This window comes from Oncorhynchus kisutch, unplaced genomic scaffold (genome assembly GCF_002021735.2).
Source record: "Oncorhynchus kisutch isolate 150728-3 unplaced genomic scaffold, Okis_V2 scaffold1039, whole genome shotgun sequence".
Lineage (NCBI taxonomy): Eukaryota > Metazoa > Chordata > Actinopteri > Salmoniformes > Salmonidae > Oncorhynchus > Oncorhynchus kisutch.
In genome coordinates this window covers 70,660-86,678 of record NW_022262984.1, presented here as the reverse complement: position 1 = coordinate 86,678, position 16,019 = coordinate 70,660, and the positions used below count along the sequence as shown (strand labels likewise).

Sequence of the window (16,019 nt, the reverse complement as noted above, 5' to 3'; positions counted from 1 at the left end):
ACACAAACAGCCACCTGAACTACTGTCCTACAAAGACAAACAGCCACCGGAACTACTGTCCTACAAAGACAAACAGCCACCTGAACTACTGTCCTACAAAGACAAACAGCATCTACACAAACAGCCACCTGAACTACTGTCCTACAGAGACAAACAGCCACCTGAACTACTGTCCTACAAAGACAAACAGCATTTACACAAACAACCACCTGAACTACTGTCCTACAAAGACAAACAGCCACCTGAACTACTGTCCTACAAAGACAAACAGCCACCTGAACTACTGTCCTACAAAGACAAACAGCCACCTGAACTACTGTCCTACAAAGACAAACAGCCACCTGAACTACTGTCCTACAGAGACAAACAGCATCTACACAAACAGCCACCTGAACTACTGTCCTACAAAGACAAACAGCATCTACACAAACAGCCACCTGAACTACTGTCCTACAAAGACAAACAGCATCTACACAAACAGCCACCTGAACTACTGTCCTACAGAGACAAACAGCCACCTGAACTACTGTCCTACAAAGACAAACAGCATCTACACAAACAACCACCTGAACTACTGTCCTACAAAGACAAACAGCATCTACACAAACAACCACCTGAACTACTGTCCTACAGAGACAAACAGCCACCTGAACTACTGTCCTACAAAGACAAACAGCATCTACACAAACAACCACCTGAACTACTGTCCTACAAAGACAAACAGCATCTACACAAACAGCCACCTGAACTACTGTCCTACAAAGACAAACAGCCACCTGAACTACTGTCCTACAGAGACAAACAGCCACCTGAACTACTGTCCTACAGAGACAAACAGCATCTACACAAACAACCACCTGAACTACTGTCCTACAAAGACAAACAGCCACCTGAACTACTGTCCTACAAAGACAAACAGCCACCTGAACTACTGTCCTACAAAGACAAACAGCCACCTGAACTACTGTCCTACAGAGACAAACAGCATCTAGACAAACAGCCACCTGAACTACTGTCCTACAAAGACAAACATCCACCTGAACTACTGTCCTACAAAGACAAACAGCCACCTGAACTACTGTCCTACAGAGACAAACAGCCACCTGAACTACTGTCCTACAGAGACAAACAGCCACCTGAACTACTGTCCTACAGAGACAAACAGCCACCTGAACTACTGTCCTACAAAGACAAACAGCCACCTGAACTACTGTCCTACAAAGACAAACAGCATCTACACAAACAGCCACCTGACCTACTGTCCTACAAAGACAAACAGCATTTACACAAACAGTGAATCTGAGAAAAATGGCTTTAACGTTAATTCCTAGTCCATGCATATCAACCATGACCACTAATCTGACCTATGACCCCTAAAATGCTGATACTACACTCTGCCTTGGTATGACCTATGACCCCTAAGTACTGATACTGCACTCTGCCTTGGTCTGACCTTAAACAGCTGTCTGGGTAATGAAACAGCAAAGTGCAGCATCTAGAAATCTAAATGTGTTGATCCAGATTTATTGTTGTTTTTCTGTTTGACGGAAACACTTTGAGTTCTAACTACATTCAAACTGTATTTAATGGTGTTGTGTAGTTGTGTTGTCATGTTGTCATGTTGTATTGTAGTAACCCTCAACTGTATTTAATGGTGTTGTGTAGTTGTGTTGTCATGTTGTATTGTAGTAACCCTCAACTGTATTTAATGGTGTTATGTAGTTGTGTTGTCATGTTGTATTGTAGTAACCCTCAACTGTATTTAATGGTGTTATGTAGTTGTTGTCATGTTGTATTGTAGTAACCCTCAACTGTATTTAATGGTGTTATGTAGTTGTGTTGTCATGTTGTATTGTAGTAACCCTCAACTGTATTTAATGGTGTTATGTAGTTGTGTTGTCATGTTGTATTGTAGTAACCCTCAACTGTATTTAATGGTGTTATGTAGTTGTGTTGTCATGTTGTATTGTAGTAACCCTCAACTGTATTTAATGGTGTTATGTAGTTGTGTTGTCATGTTGTGAATGTTGTATTGTAGCAGACCTAACCCTCAACATTTTCTGGTTATGGAGAGAGACAGAGACAAGACACAGACACAGCAACAGAATAGGATATGATGGAGAGAGACACCAGACAAGACACAGACACAGCAACAGAATAGGATATGATGGAGAGAGACACCAGACAAGACACAGAGACAGCAACAGAATAGGATATGATGGAGAGAGACACAGACAAGACACAGAGATAGCAACAGAATAGGATATGATAGAGAGAGACACAGACAAGACACAGACACAGCAACAGAATAGGATATGATGGAGAGAGACACAGACAAGACACAGACACAGCAACAGAATAGGATATGATGGAGAGAGACAGACAAGACACGGAGACAGCAATAGAATAGGATATGATAGAGAGAGACACCAGACAAGACACAGAGACAGCAACAGAATAGGATATGATGGAGAGAGACACCAAACAAGACACAGAGACAGCAACAGAAGAATAGGATATGACGGAGAGAGACACCAGACAAGACACAGAGACAGCAACAGACGACTCAGAGAAAGTGATGGAGAGAGACAGAAGAATAGAGTTCCAGACAGTTGTAGAATGTATGCCAAGGCACATTGTAAGAGCTATAAAGAGAGAGGGGGTGGGAGAGAGAACAGGCATAACCTGATATGTAAATGAGCAGAGCAAATGAAACTCACTTTTGACGACCTGATGATCATCCAGACTGTGTTTCTATTGAGAGATAAAAGGTAAGACGACGATTGTTATTAAAGTTGATGATATTGTTATGTGTCATATAGTTGATGATATTGTTATGTGTCATATAGTTGATGATATTGTTATGTTTATTCATATAGTTGATGATATTGTTATGTTTATTCATATAGTTGATGATATTGTTATGTGTCATATAGTTGATGATATTGTTATGTGTGTTCATATAGTTGGTGATATTGTTATGTTTATTCATATAGTTGATGATATTGTTATGTTTATTCATATAGTTGATGATATTGTTATGTTTATTCATATAGTTGATGATATTGTTATGTGTGTTCATATAGTTGATGATATTGTTATGTGTGTTCATATAGTTGATGATATTGTTATGTTTATTCATATAGTTGATGATATTGTTATGTTTATTCATATAGTTGATGATATTGTTATGTGTGTTCATATAGTTGATGATATTGTTATGTGTCATATAGTTGATGATATTGTTATGTTTATTCATATAGTTGGTGATATTGTTATGTGTCATATAGTTGATGATATTGTTATGTGTGTTCATATAGTTGATTATATTTCTGGTGGACAGTGTTATAATAGTCCTACTCTCCTTAAATGTTTGATATAAATTAGATGCGTGGGGTGAATTTGTTCTGTGCCCATCTGTGTGCCCCAAGGTGATCGCTCCTACACTATCTAGAATCTAAAAGGGTTCTTTGGCTGTCCCCATAGGAGAACACTTTGTAGAACCCTTTTTCGTAATAGGTAGAACCATTTTGGGTTCCATGAAGAACCCTTTCCACAGAGGGTTCTACATAGAAGCCAGGAGAATTGGCTACCCAAAAGTGTCTCCTATGGGGACAGCCAGAGGACCTGTTTGGAACCCTTTAGTCTAAGAGTGTACTGTATCATAGGTCTATAGACCAGGGTGATCTCCTACTGTATCATAGGTCTATAGACCAGGGTGATCTCCTACTGTATCATAGGTCTATAGACTTGTCTTCTCAAAACAGGCTTAAAACACAACAAGCAACAAACAAACATGTTCTCTTTCTAATCTGCTGTTAACGCTTTTTACTCAGGGAGGGATTTTGTGTGAAAGAGACAAATAAATATTGTGGAAAGACAAACAACAACTTACACTTCCTCAAAACAGGTTGTGTGTGTTCATTAGTGCCATTTAAAACTGTTGGCATACCAAAAACACCAACATAGAAATAGGAAAACTAGAACACCCCCCTAGTCATGCCCTGATCTACAACACCATAGAGAACCAAGGGCTCTCTGCGGTCAGGGCGTGACAGCAACATTTTAAAACTGTTGGCTGTGGAGTAAACTAATGAATACAACCCAGGTTGTTGCCTACGACTCGGCATGTTGATACCTGCCTGATGCTGAAACCTGATTGTAGCCTGAGGGGTAAACTATGATACTAGCTAGATATACTGGTTTTCTAAAAATAGCCAACTTCAGTTAGCTTCACATTCCAGGCCTCACCCATAAGAATATACAGAACAGAAAATATCTCAATGACTTGACATGTTCTGGTTGTGAATTCAGGCTACAAGGTGAGAATCCTGCCAGGGATTATTGTAATGTGTGTAGAGACATTAAATGTCTGGTGTAATGTTAGTATAGTGAATGGAAGTAAAACACTCCTAACAGTAGATAAATTAAATGTCTGGTGTAATGTTAGTATAGTGAAGTAAAACACTCCTAACAGTCTACTTCTACTGAGACAGGTTGGTGTCAGATTAATCATTCAACATGGAGCTGACTGGACGTGGTCAAGTCAAATTCAATATATCAATATTCATATATTATAGTTCTACACTCAAACTTCCTTTTTCAGATAAAGACATCATCTCTGTACAGATGTAGGATCTGAATTTGATCACCCTGTTGCAGGAAAACTAAAACTTGCAGTGTATTTGATGTTTTAAAAGGCTTCTGAAGTTTGTCATTTCCACTTTCCGCTTTAAAATGTTAATTATAATTCACATAATTTTTCTGCTTCAGTAAACTGTCTCAAATTAAGATCCTACATCTGTAGCAAAATAACTGTCTTTCATGTGTATGACTCTATCAGGATATATATACCTCTCTCTAATGTATATGACTAAAACACCTGTCTTCCATGTGTTCTCCTTTGACCATTTGACATCTTGTATTTACTGTTGTTTAGGCTGGTTGAATGAGTTGTCTATGAAAGCTACTTCATCTGTAAGAAAACAGGCGGCTGCACCAGTGACTGTAAGTTATGTGATTTCCTCATATGAAATTAAAAGTATGTTTGTAGCCTACGCAGTTATAAAATGGCTGTTGAAACTGTGGCACATATTTCTCAGTACATTAGAAGTCAGATAAATGTGTTGAGACGTAGGAAAGATGGGCAAACTCTCGTTGGTCTTGGCTTTCTCCACACTATTATAAGGTTAGTCGATGTCAGACATTCAATAGTCAGAGTAGGTTGGAGCTATGATCACTTATCATGCTGACAAACCTGATGTTCTCTGTGAACTGATCTGAACAGGTTTAGGCTGGTCATCTATGATATGTAGGTTATATACAGTACATTCTCTGTCCTGCTACTGGAAGGACTATAACATTATGTGAACTGACCTGAACAGGTTTAGACTGGTCATCTATGATATGTAGGTTATATACAGTACATTCTCTGTCCTGCTACTGGTAGGACTATAACATTATGTGAACTGACCTGAACAGGTTTAGGCTGGTCATCTATGATATGTAGGCTATAGCCGAGGTAGACCTTGATCTGCATATCACTAACAAACTACTATTATACATTATAACCTAGTCTACTTTACATAATATAACATCTACATATCACTAACAACCCACTACTATACATTATAACCTAGTCTACTTTACATAATATAACATATCACTAACAACCCACTACTATACATTATAACCTAGTCTACAAACTCAACAAACAGTGTTGTTGTACTGTACTAACAAACAGTGACTTATTATTATTATTGTTGCTGTACTGTCTATAACTACCTTAACAAACAGTGACTTATTATTATTACAGTCAGTTACCATGGAGATGAAATGTCACAACTACGTTTTCATGTGATGCATTAAATCATCTGATTGTTTCTGTGTCTGTTAGTAAATGTTTTATAAGAGATAAATAATAAATGATAACAATTGACATTAAATAATTACTGTGTTAACCACAACCAACATGTTGGATCTCTGTTTAGGGGTCAGTGCTCTAAAATGAGTCTCTCTGGGGAGAGAGAGGAGGGGGACCCTGCCTCTAAAATGAGTCTCTCTGGGGAGAGAAAGGAGGGGGGCCCTGCCTCTAAAATGAGTCTCTCTGGGGAGAGAGAGGAGGGGGGCCCTGCCTCTAAAATGAGTCTCTCTGGGGAACATGACACCAAAGCTAAGAGGTGAGATGACAATTTTTGATATCATTATTATGAGTTTATAATCATCATATCATCATAATTATGATGAATGCAATTACTGTAAATCACTCTGGATAAGAGCATCTGCTAAATCAGGGGTTCTCAATCTGGGGTCAGTGGAGGTACTGCAGGGGTTCTCAATCCGGGGTCTGTGGAGGTACTGCAGGGGTTCTCAATCCTGGGTCTGTGGAGGTACTGCAGGGTTCTGATCGTTGTTACAAGCAGAATTTTGACAATAATACCATTATATCAACACACTCTTCACACCCAAATAGCTTTGGCATAGCATCAAGTCCCTTGCCAATAATGTTGCCTACAATGTTCATTTTCATCGAACACATATTACGTCCCAGATGCCTTCAACTGCCCCATTCATATCCATTTATATCCATTTATATCCATTTATATCCATGCCCAATTTAGGATTATTATTTAACAACATGATGTTGTGCTCCAAAGGGAGAACTTGAAATAACATGATGTAGATAATTAAATCATCAGAAGAACAACGTGTTTATTATTATACACTCTTAGAAAGGAAGGCTCCTTATAGAACCAAAAAGGCTTCTATCACTTCCTTAAATTGTGCTCCAAATGGATAACTTGAAATAACATGATGTAGATAATTAAATAATCAGAAGAAAATGGAATAACTAAATGTTATATATATTTTTGGGTTCAGTGAAGAAGAACCTCTCGAGTTCTGATCAACAAAAGGTTAATGTTTTGAGGATGTGAACCCAGCAGCCCTCCTGCCTACTCTTAATTATTACCTAATATAATGGAATGCATCTTTTTGACAATATAACCGTTATAATAGAAGGCATCAAGTCCCTTGCCAATAATGTTTCCTACAACGTTGCATACAATGTTCATTTTCATCAAACACATATTACACCCTAGATGCCTTCAAATGCCCCATTTAGGATTATTTTTTAACAACATGATGTTGTGCTCCAAAGGGAGAACCTGAAATAACATGATGTAGATAATTAAATCATCAGAAGAACAACGTGTTTATTATTATACACTCTTAGAACAGGAGGTTCCTTCTAGAACCAAAAAGGCTTCTATCACTTCATTAATATATGGAACCACTAAAACATTATATATATATTTGGTTCAGTGAAGAAGAACCTCTAGAGTTCTGATCAACAGAAGGTTAATGTTTAGAGGATGGGAATCAAGCAGCCTTCCAGTCATCAGATCACTTCTGGTGAAGGTTAATGTTTAGAGGATGTGAATCAAGCAGCCTTCCAGTCATCAGATCACTTCTGGTGAAGGTTAATGTTTAGAGGATGTGAATCAAGCAGCCTTCCAGTCATCAGATCACTTCTGGTGAAGGTTAATGTTTAGAGGATGTGAATCACGCAGCCTTCCAGTCATCAGATCACTTCTGGTGAAGGTTAATGTTTAGAGGATGTGAATCAAGCAGCCTTCCAGTCATCAGATCACTTCTGGTGAAGGTTAATGTTTAGAGGATGTGAATCACGCAGCCTTCCAGTCATCAGATCACTTCTGGTGAAGATTAATGTTTAGAGGATGTGAATCAAGCAGCCTTCCAGTCATCAGATCACTTCTGGTGAAGGTTAATGTTTAGAGGATGTGAATCACGCAGCCTTCCAGTCATCAGATCACTTCTGGTGAAGGTTAATGTTTAGAGGATGTGAATCAAGCAGCCTTCCAGTCATCAGATCACTTCTGGTGGGTTTTTTCCCTGCCTGGGATTTGAACCAGCCACCTTTTGGCCACAACACCAACTCCTTATCCACTGGGAGAAAACCTGAGTTAATCTGCCAAAATGTAGACACAATGCTGTGCAGACATACATGGTATGACTTATTACAATTATTATACATAAATCATTGCCAAAAGCACAAGACATACTGTTGCATGTAGGTCTACATTATTAATGGATTGATCATATAGAAATATAAAACATTATTTTAACTTCTCCAAAGCAATTACATGTGGCTCAGGAACCACTGACTCACTGCATTATTCTATAGTATTATCAAGACACCTGCTGTTAACTCTTAACTACTTAGGACACCTGCTGTTAACTCTTAACTACTCAGGACAGCTGCTGGTAACTCTTAACTACTTAGGACACCTGCTGTTAACTCTTAACTACTTAGGACACCTGCTGTTAACTCTTAACTATACTTAGGACAGCTGCTGTTAACTCTTAACTACTTAGGACACCTGCTGTTAACTCTTAACTACTTAGGACACCTGCTGTTAACTCTTAACTATACTTAGGACAGCTGCTGTTAACTCTTAACTACTTAGGACAGCTGCTGTTAACTCTTAACTACTTAGGACAGCTCACGAGGTGTCTCAAATATCTGCTGACTAGGTGGGACTAGAGACTTCATGCATAGCTTTAATTTAATATGGTGACCTACAGTGCTAAACCTTAAACATTTTCTGGTCATGGTTAAGCATATTTGTTTTCAGAAAAAGGTATACAACCTAAACAAAACGTATGTCCCTGTCCTCTTTTTCAAGACGTGGCCGATTTAAACAGCCAGAAAAAATTTTTTAATTAAGAAATAACACTTGTTTTGACTACTTGTTGTTTCTAAATGGCTGCTGGGTAATTTGATATTCATCGAAATGTTAGTTCGTAGACATCGGATTGAGTGAAAGCTGCGCAGTTTCACTGAGTTAGAAAACAAATGGACAGGTCTAGCTCATTGATTGGTAGATCTGACGCAGTTGCTACTTCAGATTAAGAGCCTAGCAGTTGTCATGAATGAGATATGTAGTACACACAGAAGGCCACAGGGAGGAGCAAGAGAGCTATAAACCCATACTGTTTTTTACCTTAAAATCCCTAAACCTCACAATCAATCAAATGTATTTATAAAGCCCTTTTTACATCAGCATCTAACCCTACGTATTACCTATTTTAGCCTAAACCCTAATTATTTTAGAAACTGTTATAGTAATAATATTATGTTAGTAAATACCATTATAGTACTAAATAGCACTGATTATTTTGTTAATCTAAACCTGTCTCAGCATTTTGCTGTTTTTGTTTTGTTATTTTATTTTATTTATTATTTCAAGGCAGAACACTTGATCAACAAGACTCGTGTTTTATTTTTCAAATGTGGTTTGAACTGGGTGACCTGGTAACCTCTATGTGGAAGTCCAGAAATTAGCCTGGGATAGATGGGGCAGGTTTGAGATCTAAGGAATTAACCAGAAAAATACACTTTATTTCTCAGCTGCCCCACCAATGTCTATAGGTGAATTAATAACTTTTAATTACAAAATGTCCAATAGATGGGAGCATAAGACCATGAAGCATCAGTTATAGTCTACAAGCAGCAATATGATGGACCATGAAGCATCAGTTATAGTCTACAAGCAGCAATATGATGGACCATGAAGCATCAGTTATAGACTACAAGCAGCAATATGATGGACCATGAAGCATCAGTTATAGACTACAAGCAGCAATATGATGGACCATGAAGCATCAGTTATAGTCTACAAGCAGCAATATGATGGACCATGAAGCATCAGTTATAGTCTACAAGCAGCAATATGATGGACATAAAATAGCAGCAACCACAGACTATATGTCCCATGCTTTTCTAAAATGGTCTCATGACTTTAGTTAGCTGTATATCTCATATTAGGGCTGTGTTGCTTTTGGGAGAGAAAAACAAGTGACTATAGCAGGTATTGAATCCCAGGTAAATAATCACTAGTCAGAACCTCAACCTTAGTATACATGCATTATAAAAAATCATCTTAATATCTGATATTGCGAGTAAACAACCTCAGAATAGAAAAGACAGAGTGCGTCTTCCAGCCCGTCAATATATTACATCTTGCAACTCTAACCTAGTGGTCAATAAATGACATCACACAACCCTAGCAGTTAGCAAATAGCACATTTTACACCGGGATTCAAACCAGCCACCTTTAGGCCACAGGTCCAACTCCTTAACCACTGGGTGAAAAACCTGAGTTAATCTTGGGGAATAAGCTATGAGTTAATCTGCCAAAATGAAGACAAAACGCTTTACATGGTGTCACTTGTTATACATAAATATTATACATCATTATAATACATAAATCATTGCCAAAAGCACAAGACATACTGTTGCATGTCGGTCTACATTATTAACGGATTGATCATATCAAATATCAAAACATTATTTTAACCTACTGCAAAGCAATTACATGTGGCGCAGGAACCACTGACTCACTGCATTATTCTATAGTATTATCAAGACACCTGCTGTTAACTCTTAACTACTTAGGACACCTGCTGTTAACTCTTAACTACTTAGGACACCTGCTGTTAACTCCTAACTACTTAGGACACCTGCTGTTAACTCTTAACTACTTAGGACAGCTGCTGTTAACTCTTAACTACTTAGGACACCTGCTGTTAACTCTTAACTACTTAGGACACCTGCTGTTAACTCCTAACTACTTAGGACACCTGCTGTTAACTCTTAACTACTTAGGACACCTGCTGTTAACTCCTAACTACTTAGGACACCTGCTGTTAACTCTTAACTACTTAGGACAGCTGCTGTTAACTCTTAACTACTTAGGACACCTGCTGTTAACTCCTAACTACTTAGGACAGCTGCTGTTAACTCTTAACTACTTAGGACAGCTGCTGTTAACTCCTAACTACTTAGGACAGCTGCTGTTAACTCTTAACTACTTAGGACAGCTGCTGTTAACTCCTAACTACTTAGGACAGCTGCTGTTAACTCCTAACTACTTAGGACACCTGCTGTTAACTCCTAACTACTTAGGACACCTGCTGTTAACTCTTAACTACTTAGGACACCTGCTGTTAACTCTTAACTACTTAGGACACCTGCTGTTAACTACTTAGGACAGCTCACGAGGTGTCCTAAACATCTGCTGACTAGGTGGGACTGGAGACTTCATGCATAGTTACCCACCCACTTATACCCATAAGTGTAAACTGTCTTTAATCTCAGCACTTATACGACCAATGTTCTACTCTGAGACACTGTGTGAACATGGTCCCAGATCTCAACATAATGTTATAAAAAAAAAACGTAGAATGTTTGTTTTACATAATAATAAAAAATGAATATTACTAATGTAACCCACTGGAACTTTCCGCGTCCCCGTACAGAACTGTCCGCGTCCACGTTCGGTGTGGATATTGTCCGGTTACGCGCAGAGTGGACTGAGGTGATCTTGGGGAATAACGACGGAGTTTGTTACAGTGTTGAGACACCGAAGTTTATTGTTCAATTTGCTTTACGGTCAGGGACAGTGTGAGTGTAGTCAGATCCTTTTCACTCTCTGTCCTTGTTTCATTTTGTGGTTCACCGGATTCATCATCGAGACGAGGGACAGACGAACGACCTGCTAGCCAGTCGGTACAGCTCGGTAATCTAGCTAGCTACTCTACCAGCAGCATCCTAGTTATCCTAGCTAGTCGGTACAGCTCGGTAAGCTAGCTAGCTACTCTACCAGCAGCATCCTAGTTATCCTAGCTAGTCGGTACAGCTCGGTAAGCTAGCTAGCTACTCTACCAGCAGCATCCTAGTTACCATAGCTACCACTACATCATCACCGGCTGTCTGCATTCTGGACCGATGGAGCTCCACGGTTGTTTCTTCCACCTGTTAAATCCCGGTGAGGCTTCTCCCTCTCTCGTTGACGGATGCTGGCTACCTCTGTCCGGTTCTCCTCTCTTCACTAGATGGACGGTAACTTTAGTGTTTAACCCCTCTGTGTCCAAGGACCAAACTTTTGAATATTATTTTCAGGACGCCTCAATAGCAGGTATTGAACCCCGGGTAAATAATCACTAGTCAGAACCTCAACCTCAGTAGACATTCATTATAAAAATCATCTTAATATCTGATATTGTGAGTAAACAACCTCGAGAGTGCGTCTTCCAGCCCTCCAATAAATTACATAATTCAACCCTCCCGGTTAGTAAATTTACCTCAACATGCCCCCGGAGAAGGCAGAGTAACGACACCAGCCTTTTAGCGGGGCTGACAGACTGACTACAACGCTCGCGACGCTAAATTAATTTAGTTTTTAAAAATGACACACTGCTCGCGCCATTAACTAACGTCTGGAAGTCAGTTCTATTTGTGAAACTCTTCTTATGTTTCCCCATCTGAGCTCAGAGTAGATGAGAGATGTAATGTTTGTCTCTGTTGTGTTGAAGACCAATCAAGCAGAGAGACCAGCCTCCCCTGTTCCCAGCTGTGTGTCCATGAAGAGTGACCAGTCTATGGATCATCCTATAGTGTTTAGAAAGGGAGACTTTTCTACTGAACAAAGGTAAGAAGAACTCATGGGTCCTGGTCAGTGAGTTAAACAACACTGTCTATAGTCATTTCTCCTCTCCCATTTTCCCATTTATTGTTGTTTTCATAATCCATAGGCTCATCCTTTTGTCCATTTTCATATTCCTAAAACAATATTAAACAAACACAACATTCCCTCCCTGTGTGTGTGTGTGTGTGTGTGTGTGTGTGTGTGTGTGTGTGTGTGTGTGTGTGTGTGTGTGTGTGTGTGTGTGTGTGTGTGCGTGTGTGTGTGTGTGAATATTATTTTCATGGCGCCTCAATAGCAGGTATTGAACCCCGGGTAAATAATCACTGTCTATGAATAAACCTATAGATTTTAGAGAGGGAGACTTTTCTACTGAACAAAACTGTCTCTAGTCATTTCTCCTCTCCCATTTTCAGTACTGGTACTCCTTATAGTCTCATTATTACCTCAACTACCTGGTACCCTGCACATTGACTCAGTACTGGTGCTCCTTATAGTCTCATTATTTCCTCAACTACCTGGTACCCTGCACATTGACTCAGTACTGGTACTCCTTATAGTCTCATTATTACCTCAACTACCTGGTACCCTGCACATTGACTCAGTACTGGTACTCCTTATGGTCTCATTATTACCTCAACTACCTGGTACCCTGCACATTGACACAGTACTGGTACTCCTTATAGCCTCATTCTTGTTATTTTGTGTTGCTATTTCCTTATTTTTATTTACAAGGCACAAGGACAACGTAGCACGTCCTGTGAACACGTCAGGGTTCCATAGCCGGAGGCAGACCAGCAGAAACTGGACCAGCAGCACAACAAGGTAACACGTCTGGTGAACAGGTCAGAGTTCATATCCTCAGGCAGACCAGCAGAAACTGGATCAGCAGCACAACAAGGTAACACGTCTGGTGAACAGGTCAGAGTTCATATCCTCAGGCAGACCAGCAGAAACTGGATCAGCAGCACAACAAGGTAACACGTCTGGTGAACAGGTCAGAGTTCATATCCTCAGGCAGACCAGCAGAAACTGGATCAGCAGCACAACAATGTAACACGTCTGGTGAACAGGTCAGAGTTCATATCCTCAGGCAGACCAGTAGAAACTGGATCAGCAGCACTACAAGGTATCACGTCTGGTGAACAGGTCAGAGTTCATATCCTCAGGCAGACCAGTAGAAACTGGATCAGCAGCACAACAAGGTATCACGTCTGGTGAACAGGTCAGAGTTCATATCCTCAGGCAGACCAGCAGAAACTGGACCAGCAGCACAACAAGGTAACACGTCTGGTGAACAGGTCAGAGTTCATATCCTCAGGTAGACCAGTAGAAACTGGATCAGCAGCACTACAAGGTATCACGTCTGGTGAACAGGTCAGAGTTCATATCCTCAGTCAGACCAGCAGAAACTGGATCAGCAGCACTACAAGGTATCACGTCTGGTGAACAGGTCAGAGTTCATATCCTCAGGTAGACCAGTAGAAACTGGATCAGCAGCACTACAAGGTATCACGTCTGGTGAACAGGTCAGAGTTCATATCCTCAGGTAGACCAGTAGAAACTGGATCAGCAGCACTACAAGGTATCACGTCTGGTGAACAGGTCAGAGTTCATATCCTCAGGTAGACCAGTAGAAACTGGATCAGCAGCACTACAAGGTATCACGTCTGGTGAACAGGTCAGAGTTCATATCCTCAGGCAGACCAGTAGAAACTGGATCAGCAGCACTACAAGGTATCACGTCTGGTGAACAGGTCAGAATTCATATCCTCAGGCAGACCAGTAGAAACTGGATCAGCAGCACTACAAGGTATCACATCTGGTGGAGCCTGTATCAATACTGATAGGATGGAAAGAAAGGGAGCTCTGCTCTCAGATCAGCTTTCTCCATTCAAATATGTTCTTTACATTAGAATTATTTCACAATACTGACCACGGATCAGCTTCTATTATCCCCTATGGCTACAAATACTAAATGATTAAAATGTCAAATATAAGTGTTTTACATACAGATCTCATATTACTGTATTGAATTATTATATTAAAATATTTAAATATTGATGTTAAAAGTGTATCATTTATATAGTTATGTTAAACATTAAACGTTAAACATTCCTTATTAAACATGTATTTATTTGTTACATTTGACTGTGTAGCAGATATATATTATTACTGTGTAAAACCTAGCAGATATATATTATTACTGTGTAAAACCTAGCAGTACTACTGATTCCTCTGAGAGTGAGACAGATATATATTATTACTGTGTAAAACCTAGCAGTACTACTGATTTCTCTGAGAGTGAGGCAGATATATATTATTACTGTGTAAAACCTAGCAGTACTACTGATTTCTCTGAGAGTGAGGCAGATATATATTATTACTGTGTAAAACCTAGCAGTACTACTGGATGAGAGTGAGACAGATAGAAATAATTTAGAAAAAACATGATTATTTGTCTCTGAAAAAAACAAAACTTATAAACATAATTTCTTTAACGTTCGCGACGCTAAATGAATTTCGTTATTAAAAATGACACACTGCTCGCGCCATTAACTAACGTCTGGAAGTCAGTTCTATTTGTGAAACTCTTTTTATGTTTCCCCATCTGAGCTCAGAGTAGATGAGAGATGTAATGTTTGTCTCTGTTGTGTTGAAGTCCAATCAAGCAGGAGAGACCAGCCTCCCCTGTTCCCAGCTGTGTGTCCATGAAGAGTGACCAGTCTATGGATCATCCTATACTGTTTAGAAAGGGAGACTTTTCTACTGAACAAAGGTAAGAAGAACTCATGGGTCCTGGTCACTGAGTTAAACAACACTGTCTCTAGTCATTTCTCCTCTCCCATTTTCCCATGTATTGTTGTTGTTTTCATAATCCATAGGCTCATCCTTTTATCCATTTTCATAGTCCTAAACAATATTAAACAAACACAACATTCCCTCCCTGTGTGTGTGTGTGTGTGTGTGTGTGTGTGTGTGTGTGTGTGTGTGTGTGTGTGTGTGTGTGTGTGTGTGTGTGTGTGTGTGTGTGTGTGTGTGTGTGTGCACTCCCTGGATGAGGATATTTAATCTCATGTTTTGTCCACAGAAACCAACAGGAGAGATCAGAGTCAGAGATTCTCAGTGGTCAGTCTTCCCAGAGTCATCAAACAGACCTGGCCTCCATATTCAGTGTATGTGGTCCTGTTGTGTACATTTGTTTTTGTTTACCTCAAGTAAAGTTGATCTGTCAATCATTCATTAATGTGTTAATGAGAAAGCATTTATTCTCTTGCTTAACTTATTTACTTGATTTATTTCAGGTGCTTGAAGAGAATATTATGACATTTGTGAAGAACGAGCTGAAGATGTTCAAGAGGATTCTTAGTCCAGAACTCCCAGAAGGCTTTGAGAGTCAGAAGCAGGATAAGGAAGTGGTGGACGCTGAAGATGAGCAGCAGGAGAGCAGTGCCAGAGAGGGGGCTCTGAAGATCACACTGCACATCCTGAGGAAAATGAACCAGAAGG

General features: G+C 39.6%; 1 long non-coding RNA gene across 1 annotated transcript; it reads left to right on the top strand.

Moving 5' to 3' along the window:
* The first annotated feature begins 2,583 nt into the window (after positions 1 to 2,583).
* On the top strand, positions 2,584 to 6,029 carry LOC116364217 (uncharacterized). The gene is made up of 3 exons (XR_004207940.1): positions 2,584 to 2,771; positions 4,940 to 5,007; positions 5,991 to 6,029. It is a non-coding gene; the product is annotated as an uncharacterized LOC116364217 (long non-coding RNA).
* The last annotated feature ends 9,990 nt before the right edge of the window (positions 6,030 to 16,019 follow it).